Genomic DNA, 11,322 nt, shown 5'->3' with positions numbered 1-11,322 from the left:
CTGAGAAGATGATGGAAAAGGCTTGCTATTGCTGAGCCTATTTCTTCCACTATTATTAAAGCCTTGTTGAGGCTTTTGTTGATCCTTCCATGAGAAATTTGGATGATTTCTCCATGATGAATTATAGGTGTTTCCATAGGGTTCACCCATGTAATTAACCTCTGCCATTGCAGGGTTTTCAGGATCATAAGCTTCTTCAGAAGCTTTCTCTTTAGTACTGTTGGATGCATTTTGCCATCCATTCAGACTTTGAGAGATCATGTTGACTTGCTGAGTCAACACTTTGTTCTGAGCCAATATGGCATTCAGAGCATCAATTTCAAGAACTCCCTTCCTCTGAGGCGTCCCATTATTCACGGAATTCCTCTCAGAAGTGTACATGAATTGGTTATTGGCAACCATGTCAATAAGTTCTTGAGCTTCTGCAGGTGTTTTCTTTAGGTGAATGGATCCACCTGCAGAATGGTCCAATGACATTTTCGAAAACTCAGATAGACCATAATAGAATATATCTAATATGGTCCATTCTGAAAACATGTCAGATGGACACCTTTTGGTCAGCTGCTTGTATCTTTCCCAAGTTTCATAGAGGGATTCACCATCCTTTTGCTTGAAGGTCTGAACATCCACTCTAAACTTGCTCAGCTTTTGAGGAGGAAAGAATTTATCCAAGAAGGCCGTGACCAGCTTATCCCAAGAGTCTAGGCTATCTTTAGGTTGTGAGTCCAACCATGTTCTAGCTCTGTCTCTTATAGCAAAAGGGTAAAGCATGAGCCTGTAGACTTCAGGATCTACTCTATTTGTCTTAACAATCTCACAAATCTGCAAGAACTCAGTTAAAAACTGATAAGGATCTTTAGATGGAAGTCCATGAAACTTGCAGTTCTGTTGCATTAAAGCAACTAATTGAGGTTTCAGCTCAAAATTATTTGCTCCAATGGCAGGAATAGAGATGCTTCTTCCATCAAATTTGGACGTGGGTTTAGTAAAGTCACCAAGCATTCTCCTTGCATTATTATTATTTTCGGCTGCCATCTCCTTTTCTTGTTCGAAAATTTCTGAAAGATTGGCTCTGGATTGTTGTAATTTAGCTTCTCTTAGTTTCCTCTTCAGAGTCCTTTCAGGTTCTGGATCAGCTTCAACAAGAATGCTTTTGTCCTTGTTCCTACTCATATGAAAGAGAAGAAAACAAGAAAAGAAAGAGGAATCCTCTATGTCACAGTATAGAGATTCCTTTATGTTAGTAGAAGAAGAAGAGAATAAAAGAAGGAAAAGTGAAGAATCCAAACACAAGGGATAGACTGGGTTCGGATTTTTAGATGAAGAGAGGTGAAGAGAAGTGTTAGTAAATAAATAATTAAATAGAATAAGAAAATAGATAGAGAATTTCGAAAATAATTTTGAAAAAGTGGTTAATGATTTTCGAAAATTAAAGATAAGATATAATTAAAATTTGAAACAATTAATTTAAAAAGAATTTTTGAAAATTAGAGAGGAAAAAGTAGTTAGGTGGTTTTGAAAAAGATAAGAAACAAACAAAAAGTCAAATAGTTAGTTGAAAAAGATATTAAAGTCAAATTTGAAAAGATAAGAAGATAAGAAGTTAGATAAGATATTTTGAAATCAAATTTTGAAAAAGATAAAATTTTGAAAAAGATAAGATAAATAGATAAGATAAAAAGATAAGATTTTTAAGAAAAAGATATTTTGAAAAAGATTTAATTTTTAAAATTAAAATTAATTACTTAACTAACAAGAAACTAAAAGATAGGATTCTAGAATTTTAAAGATTGAACCTTTCTTAACAAGAAAGTAACAAACTTCAAATTTTTGAATCAATCACATTAATTGTTAGTGTAATTTCGAAAAAATGATATAAAGATAAGAAAAAGATTTTGAAAATATTTTGAAAAATATTTTTGAATTTTTTGAAACTAATAAAGAATGAAAAAGATATGATTTTTGAAAAAGATTTTAAAAAGATAAGATTTTTAAAATTGAAAATTTGACTTGACTTACAAGAAATAACTAATTTTAAAAATTTTTTGACCAAGTCAACCCAAAATTTCGAAAATTTGGAGAGAAATAAGGAAAAGATATTTTTTTTTGAATTTTTAATTATGAGAGAGAAAAATTAAAAACGTCATTTTTGTGTTTTTCTCTTTTCTTTATGGATCAAAACAAAGAATGCATGCAAGAACACTATTAATGTCAAGATGAACACCAAGAACACTATGAAGATCATGATGAACATCAAGAACATAATTTTGAAAGATTTTTGATGCAAAGAAAACATGCAAGACACCAAACTTAGAAATCTTTAATGCATGGACTCTAACAAACAAAAATGCATATGAAAAACAACAAACAACACAAAACAAGAAAATATCAAGATCAAACAAGAAGACTTGTCAAGAACAACTTAAAGATCATGAAGAACACCATGAATGCATGAAATTTTCGAAAAGAATGCAAGAAAAATTTTTAAAGCATGCAATTGACACCAAACTTAAAAATTGACTCAAGACTCAAACAAGAAATACAAAATATTTTTGGTTTTTATGATTTTCTAAATTTTTTCTGTATTTTCTTTTATATTTTTTTTTGAAAATTATTTTTTTGGAAAAAAAATAAAGAAAAAATTTTTTGAAAGAATTTTGAAAACTTTTTTGAAAAGAAAATAAAAAGAAAATGACCTAATCTGAGCAACAAGATGAACCGTCAGTTGTCCATACTCGAACAATCCCCAGCAACGGCGCCAAAAACTTGGTGGACGAAATTGTGATCATCAATATTGTATTCTTTGTTGTTGTATGGAATCATTATTATGGCTCCTTGCTATGTGTGGACACAACTCCGTTCAATTAACCAGCAAGTGTACTGGGTCGTCCAAGTAATAAACCTTACGTGAGTAAAGGTCGATCCCACAGAGATTGTTGGTATGAAGCAATCTATGGTCATCTTGTAAATCTCAGTCAAGCAGATAATAATTGATTATGGAATTTTGAAAATTAATAATAAATAATAAACATAAAATAAAGATAAAGTTACTCATGTATTTCCATGGTAGGAATTTCAGATAGGTGTATGGAGATGCTGTGCTCCTCCTAAATCTCTGCTTTCCTACTGCTTCATCCAATCCTTCTTACTCCTTTCCCTGGCAAGCTGTATGTAGGGCATCACTGTTGTCAATGGCTACATCCCATCCTCTCGGTGAAAATGGTCCAAATGCTCTGTCACAGCACGGCTAATCATCTGTCGGTTCTCAATCAGGTTGGAATAGAATCCCTTGATTCTTTTGCATCTGTCACTAACACCCAGCCTTCAGGAGTTTGAAGCTCGTCACAGTCATTCAATCCCAGAATCCTACTCGGAATACCACAGACAAGGTTTAAACTTTCCGGATTCTCATGAATGCCGCCATCAATCTAGCTTATACCACGAAGATTCTGTTTGGGGAATCTAAGAGATATGCGCCCGGCCTAAGGTAGAACAGAAGTGGTTGTCAATCACGCGCGTTCATGGGTGAGAATGATGATGAGTGTCACAGATAATCACATTCATCAAGTTGAAGTGCAACGAATATCTTAGAATAGGAATAAAGAGAATTGAATAGAAACAGTAGTAATTGCATTAAAACTTGAGGTACAGCAGAGCTCCACACCCTTAATCTATGGTGTGTAGAAACTCTACCGTTGAAAATACATAAGTGAAAGGTTTAGGCATGGCCGAATGGCCAGCCCCCCAAGGTCTAAGGACTAAGCGTCCAGAGATGTAACGTGGTCAAAAGACACTGAATACAATAGTGAAATGTTCTATTTATACTAAACTAGCTACTAGGGTTTACATGAGTAAGTAATTGATGCATAAATCCACTTCCGAGGCCCACTTGGTGTGTGTTTGGGCTGAGCTTGATCTATCCATGAGCTGAGGCTTCTTTTGGAGTTGAATGCCAAGTTGTAACGTGTTTTGGGCGTTCAACTCCGGGTCGTGACGTGTTTCTGGCATTTTACTCCAGACAGCAACATGGAACTGGCATTGAGCGCCGGTTTACGTCGTCAATTCCCGAATAAAGTATGGACTATTATATATTGCTGGAATGCTCTGGATGTCTACTTTCCAAAGCCATGGAGAGCGTGCCATTTGGAGTTCTGTAGCTCCAGAAAATCCATTTCGAGTGCAGGGAGGTCAGATTCCAACAGCATCAGCAGTCCTTTGTCAGCCTCCTATCAGAGTTTTGCTCAAGTCCCTCAATTTCAGCCAGAAATTACCTGAAATCACAGAAAAACACACAAACTCATAGTAAAGTCCAGAAATGTGAATTTAACATAAAAACTAATGAAAATATCCCTAAAAGTAGCTTGAACTTACTAAAAACTACCTAAAAACAATGCCAACAAGTCGGACACAATCGCACCGACCAGTACAGAAGATCTCGTCTGAGATCGACCTACAGTTTCAGGTAACCCTCGGAACATTGGCGTTGTTGCCGGGGACCCTGGAAGTCATCCCATCATCATGGCAGACAACCGTAACAACAACCACGACTCTGATCTAGAGGACAGGATGCCGCACAAGAATGCGGATGTCACACCAAAGGATACTCCTCCACAAAACAAGGATAAGAGCCACCAAATGCAGAAATCCTAGAGGCACTTCAGGCTCAACAAGAATGTCTCAAACAACTCAAAAATGAGGCCAAGTATCAACGAGAAGTCGAGAAGGACCTCAGAAGGGAAATTAGGCTACGCAAAGAACTGGAAGATAAACTATTACAAATTGAAGTAGATTTAAAAAAGACTACTCGATCCAATCACGAGGATAATCCCCACAAGGATCAAGTCTCATTCACCAAAGAAATTATGAAAGCCAAAGTTCCAAAAGACTTCAAAGTCCCAGACATGACCCCGTACGACGGAACATCGGATCCAAGCCATCATCTTAGTAATTTTAGAAGTAGAATGTATCTCACCGATGCCTCAGATGCAATCCGGTGCAAAGCCTTCCCAACTACCTTAACTAAAACGACAATTAAGTGGTTCGATAGCCTACCCACGAGGTCCATCTCAAGCTTTGACGACTTAGCGGAAAAGTTCCTTGCTAGATTCTTTATTCAGAAGGACAAAGCCAAGCACACCCTAAGGTTATTAGGAATCAAGCAAGGAGATTGAGAAAGTCTTCGCAGCTACATGGAAAGATTCAACAAAGCATGTCTGGACATACAAAGTCTGCCAACCGAAGCAGTCATCATGGGTCTCATCAATGGCCTACGAGAGGGACCTTTCAGTCATTCCATATCAAAGAAACATCCTACATCCCTGAACAAAGTACAAGAACGAGCAGAAAAGTACATCAACATAGAGGAAAACTCTCGACTAGGATAGACCTCAAAATCCGGATCCTTTTACTCCTCCTGAGATAAGGATAAAGAGTCCAAGAAAAAAGAAGATCAGCATGGAGAGAAGATCAAGAAATACCACAACTACACCCCTCTCCGGGTGTCTCTCATAGAAGTATACCGAGAAGTATGCCACATTGAAAAAATCCCACCACCTCGCCTACTTAAAAGCAAAAAGGGAGGAGGAAATCAGATAGAATACTGTGAATACCATTGAATCTATGGACATCCCACCAACGAGTGCTTCGACTTGAAGAATGTCATAGAGAAATTGGTAAGAGAAGGGAGACTGGATCGGTACCTAGCCAGTAAGACAGATGAGCCCAGAAAAACAAGAAGAGACGAAGAGCGCGGGTTAATAGAACGACCACCTCGTACCCCAGAGAGACATGTTCACATGATACATGGAGGATTTACGGGAGGAGGAATATCCAAATCATCTCGCAAAAGACACCTTAAAGAAGTATATCACGTCGAGGGGGGAGAAGGAGCACCCGACCTCCCTACTATTACTTTCACTTAAGAGGACGCAGCTGGCGTCATCTCGGGACATGACGATCCCATGGTTATCACTATTATATTGGCCAACGCTAACCTCCACTGCACACTGGTGGACTAAGGAAGTTCAGCTAAAATCTTGTTCAAAACCACCTTCGACAAACTCGGCCTGAAAGAAAAAGAGCTCAGAGTATATCCGGACAGCTTATTCGGATTAGGAGACACTCCAATCCAACCACTTGGTTACATCTCGCTACACACAACCTTTGGAAAGGGAAACCGGACAAGGACACTCAACATAGACTACATTGTGGTCGACGTAAGTGCAGCCTACAATGCCCTAATAGGTCAGACAATGCTAAATCAGCTCGGGGCAGTAGTCTCAACTCCACATCTATGCATGAAGTTCCCAACTACAGAAGGGATCACTACGATAAAAGGAGACCAGAAAATAGCACGTCACTGTTACAATGAAAGTCTGAACCTTCGAGGCAAAGGAGAAGAAATCCACACCATCGAACTCGGGGGAATTCGAGGGAATTCCGTCCACAGCCTGAAGGCGAGACAGAAAAAGTCCAGATCAGAGATGTCCTAGATAAAACGACCAATATTGGCGCAATCCTAAAGGGAGAAGTATAAAGTCCCTCATACAGTTCTTAAAAGATAATAATGACCTCTTCGCATGGAAAGCCGCGGACATGCCGGGCATAGACCTCAAGCTAATGTGCCACAAGCTGGCAGTATATCCAGGATCTCAGCCAGTACAGCAGAGGCGTAGAAAGCTCAGACCAGAAAGATCCCAGGCTTTGGAAGAACAGGTACAAGCTCTACTAGAGGCAGGATTCATTCGGGAAGTCAAGTACCCACTATGGTTATCCAATGTTGTCTTGGTGAAAAAATCAAATGGGAAGTGGCGGATGTGCACTGATTACACCGACCTCAACAAAGCTTGTCCAAAAGATCCTTATCCACTCCCAAACATCGACACTCTAATGGACGCCTCCTCTGGATACAAGTACCTCTCATTTATGGACGCCTATTCAGGATACAATCAAATCCCGATGTACCCACCTGATCAAGAAAAAACCTCATTCTTAACACCCAAAGTGAACTATTGCTACATTATCATGCCATTCGGACTCAAAAACGCAGGAGCTACCTACCAAATGTTAATGAACAAAGTCTTCGCATATCACATTGGAAAACTAATGGAGGTATACGTGGACGACATGTTAGTAAAGACACAACGCGAGGAATCATTACTGTCTGACCTCGCCCAAGTATTCAATACCATAAGAAAGCATGTCATGCGACTTAACCCTGTGAAATGCACCTTCGCAATAGAAGCTGGCAAATTCCTAGGATTTATGCTCACACAAAGAGGAATCGAAGTAAACCCGGACAAATGCCAGGCCATACTCAACATGAAAAGCCCGACCTGTGTCAAAGAAGTGCAACAACTCAACGGGCCACTGGCAGCCTTGTCCAGATTTCTAGCTGGATCAGCCATAAGATCTCTCCCCTTCTACGCTACGCTAAGGAAGGGAAAGAAGTTCGAATGGACATCAGAGTGCGAGCTAGCTTTCCAGGTTTTCAAAAGATTCCTGGGACAACCACCCGTTCTTACTCGATCTCGGGAAGGAGAAGCACTCATATTATACCTAGCAGTAGGAAGCCGGACAGTAGCCTCGACACTAGTCCGAGAGGACGAAAGTGGACAACAACCTATATACTTCATCAGCAAAGCGTTACAAGGGTCCGAACTGAACTATCAAAAGATAGAGAAGTTCGCCTACGCTCTCATATTAACCTCTTAACGACTTCGTCCATACTTCCAGGCTCACACCATCAAGGTTCGGACCAACCAGCCCATAAAAGGCATTCTGCCGAAAACAGATTTAGCAGGGAGAATCCTACAGTAGGCAATCGAGTTGTTCGAATTTGACCTCTAATATGAAGCTCGGACAGCAATCAAATCACAGTATCTGTCTGACTTCATTGCAGAGTACGCTAACACCCCGGAAATCCCTACAAAGTGGAATCTTTACATGGATAGCTCTTCCAATAAAACCGGGAGTGGAGCAGGTACGATAATAAAAAGTAATCAGGGAACCCAAATCGAACTCTCACTAAAGTTCGAGTTCACTGCTTCCAATAATCAGGCTGAGTATGAGGCACTATTGGCTGGTTTGAAGCTGGCTAAAGAAGTCGGAGCCCAGAAACTTGTCATCTTTAGCGATTCACAAGTTGTCATCACGCAAATAGCAGGGACCTATCAAGCCAAAGATCCGACTATAAAAAAGTACCTGGACAAAACCAGGGAACAACTCGGGCAATTCCAGGAATATGAGATCCAACATATACCTCGGGAACAGAACGCTCGAGCTGACGCACTCTCAAAATTAGCCAGCACCAAACCAGGGGGCAATAATAGGAGCCTCATCCAGGAAGTACTGCAGAACCCGTCAATCTCAGAAAAAGAAAAAATTTTAGCCATATCAGGTCAAGATCAAGGATGGATGACTCCCATAATTTACTACCTTAAATCATAGATACTCCCTACAGATAAGCAGGAGGCAAAGAGGTTAAAACGGGAGGTACAGTATTACACCATCATAAACAACATTCTATACAAAAGAGGAATTTCGAAACCTCTACTAAAATGTGTACTGACCTCTAACACAAAAGAGGTATTGGAAGAGGTACACAGTGGCGCCTGTGGGAACCATCTCGAAGCACAAGCCCTTGCTAAAAAAGTACTCCGAGCCGGATTCTTTTGGCCAACTTTGCACAAAGAAGCCACCGAGTACGTTAAAAAGTGTCCACCATGTCAAAAATATGCTAACTTTCATGTTGCCCCACTAGAGGAGCTCATCAGCGTGAGATCACCTTGGCCATTTGCAAAGTGGGGACTCGACCTTCTCGGGCCCTTCCCCCAAGGGTCAGGACAGGTTAAGTTCCTCATTGTAGGGGTAGATTATTTCACAAAATGGATAGAGGCAAAGCCCTTAGCCAATTCCACGGCCCAAAGAAGTCAAAAATTCCTACATAGGAACATCATCACGAGGTTTGGGATTCTCTACTCCATCACCACAGACAATGGCACTCAATTCATAGACGCAGGCTTTAGAAAATTGGTAGCTAACTTAAAGATAAAGCACCAATTCACATCCGTAGAACACCCGCAGGCTAATGGACAAGCAGAAGCGGCCAATAAAGTCATACTAGCCGGGTTAAAATAGAGGCTGCAGGACGCAAAGGGAGTCTGGGCTGAAGAGCTCCCACAAGTCCTATGGGCATATCGGACAACTCCACACTCCACCACAAAGGAATCACCCTTCCGATTGGCTTATGGAATGGAGGCTATGATACCGGTAGAAGTTGAAGAAGGATCTCCCAGAACAATCCTCTACAGCGAAGAAGCTAACTCCCGACTCCAAAGGGAAGAGCTCAACCTACTCTCAGAAGTCCGAGAAAGAGCTCGGATCAGAGAAGAAGCACTAAAATGCCACATGGCCATAAGATACAATCAAAAGGTAGTACAGCAAAGTTTCGCCAATAATGACCTCATTCTAATCTGAAATAATATCGGAACAAGTCGACCCGGAGAGGGAAAGCTAGCAACTAATTAGAAAGGACCCTATCGAATCACAGAGGTACTAGGAAAGGGTTACTACAAAGTGTCCGAACTCGAGGGCTGAGAGCTACTGAGATCATGGCACGCCTGCAACCTAAGAAGGTATTATAGTTAAAAGGTAATAAAATATCTTAGGACAAAGGTGCACTCTTTTTTCTAAAAAAGGTTTTTTAATGAGGCACCAAGCCAAGATCTACAAAATTACCTAGGGTAAGCACCCACATGTATATATTTCGCATATTTTTTATTATGAATAAAGTTTTTCAGATTTCCTACAAAAACTCTTTATCAAGACGCATTATTCTAAAAATGCAAAATTCATCGCCCAATTATAAAGCTACAGATTGGCAAAAGTGAAAACCAAATTCACTGCTCGACGTGATCAACAAAGAATGAAAACCGAGTTCATCAAAGATCGACCAAGCGAGGATCAAACTCTACAAAATCGGCAAAAGATGAAAAGCGATAAAAACAGAATAATGCAAGAAGTTATAAAAAGCAATCCATGAATAGAGGCCTGATGAGGTCTGAAACAAAAATGGATTGCTAAGAAATAACTTGGAATGGACCGACGCAAAAGAAGTCGGACCAGATCAAAGTGACAAAAAGTTATAAAAAGTAATCCCTAAAAAGAGGCATGGCCAGGCAGTACTAAGGAAGCTTCATCTGAAGAAGAAGCTTATGATCCTGAGAACCCTTCAATGGAAGATGTGAATTACATGGGAGAACCCTATGGAAACACCTATAATCCTTCATGGAGAACTCATCCAAATCTTTCATGGAAGGATCAACAGAGACCTCAACAAGGTTTCAACAATAATAATGGTGGAAGAAACAGGTTTAGCAATGGCAAGCCTTTTTCATCATCTTCTCAGCAACAGACAGAGAATTCTAAGCAGAACCACTCTGACTTAGCAACCATGGTCTCAAGCAATACAGAAGAAAATCCAAAAGGAGAGTGCAAGGCCATCAACATGGCCGAATTTGGAGAGGAGAGAGAGGCAGTGAATGCCACTGAGGAAGACCTCAATGGACGTCCACTAGCCTTCAATGAGTTCCCCAATGAGGAACCATGGGAATCTGAGGCTCACACTGAGACCATAGAGATCCCATTAGATTTACTTCTGCCATTCATGAGCTCTGATGAGTATTTCTCCTCTGAAGAGGATGAATATGTCATTGAAGAGCAAGTTGCTAAATACCTTGGAGCAATCATGAAGCTAAATGACAAGTTATTTGGTAATGAGACTTGGGAGGATGAACCCCCTTTGCTCACCAAAGAACTGGATGACTTGTCTAGGCAGAGATTACCTCAAAAGAGACAGGATCCTGGGAAGTTTTCAAAAGAGATAGGACCCTGGGAAGTTCTCAATACCTTGTACAGTAGGCACCATGACATTCAAGATGGCTCTATGTGACCTAGGGTCAAGCATAAACCTCATGCCTCTCTCTGTAATGGAGAAGTTAGGGATCTTTGAGGTACAAGCTGCAAGCATCTCACTAGAGATGGCAGATAACTCAAGAAAACAAGCTTATGGACTTGTAGAGGATGTTTTGGTGAAAGTTGAAAACCATTACATCCCTGCTGATTTCATAGTCTTAGAGACTGGGAAGTGCATGGATAAATCCATCATCCTTGGCAGACCCTTCCTAGCCACAACAAAGGCTATGATTGATGTTGATAGAGGAGAATTGATCATTCAAGTGAATGAAGAATCCTTTGTGTTTAAGGCTCAAGGATATCCCTCTGTCACCATGGAGAGGAAGCATAAAGAGCTTCTCTCAAAAC

Source organism: Arachis duranensis, chromosome 3 (genome assembly GCF_000817695.3).
Source record: "Arachis duranensis cultivar V14167 chromosome 3, aradu.V14167.gnm2.J7QH, whole genome shotgun sequence".
In the NCBI taxonomy this organism is placed as follows: Eukaryota; Viridiplantae; Streptophyta; class Magnoliopsida; order Fabales; family Fabaceae; genus Arachis; species Arachis duranensis.
This window is presented reverse-complemented; position numbering follows the sequence as displayed.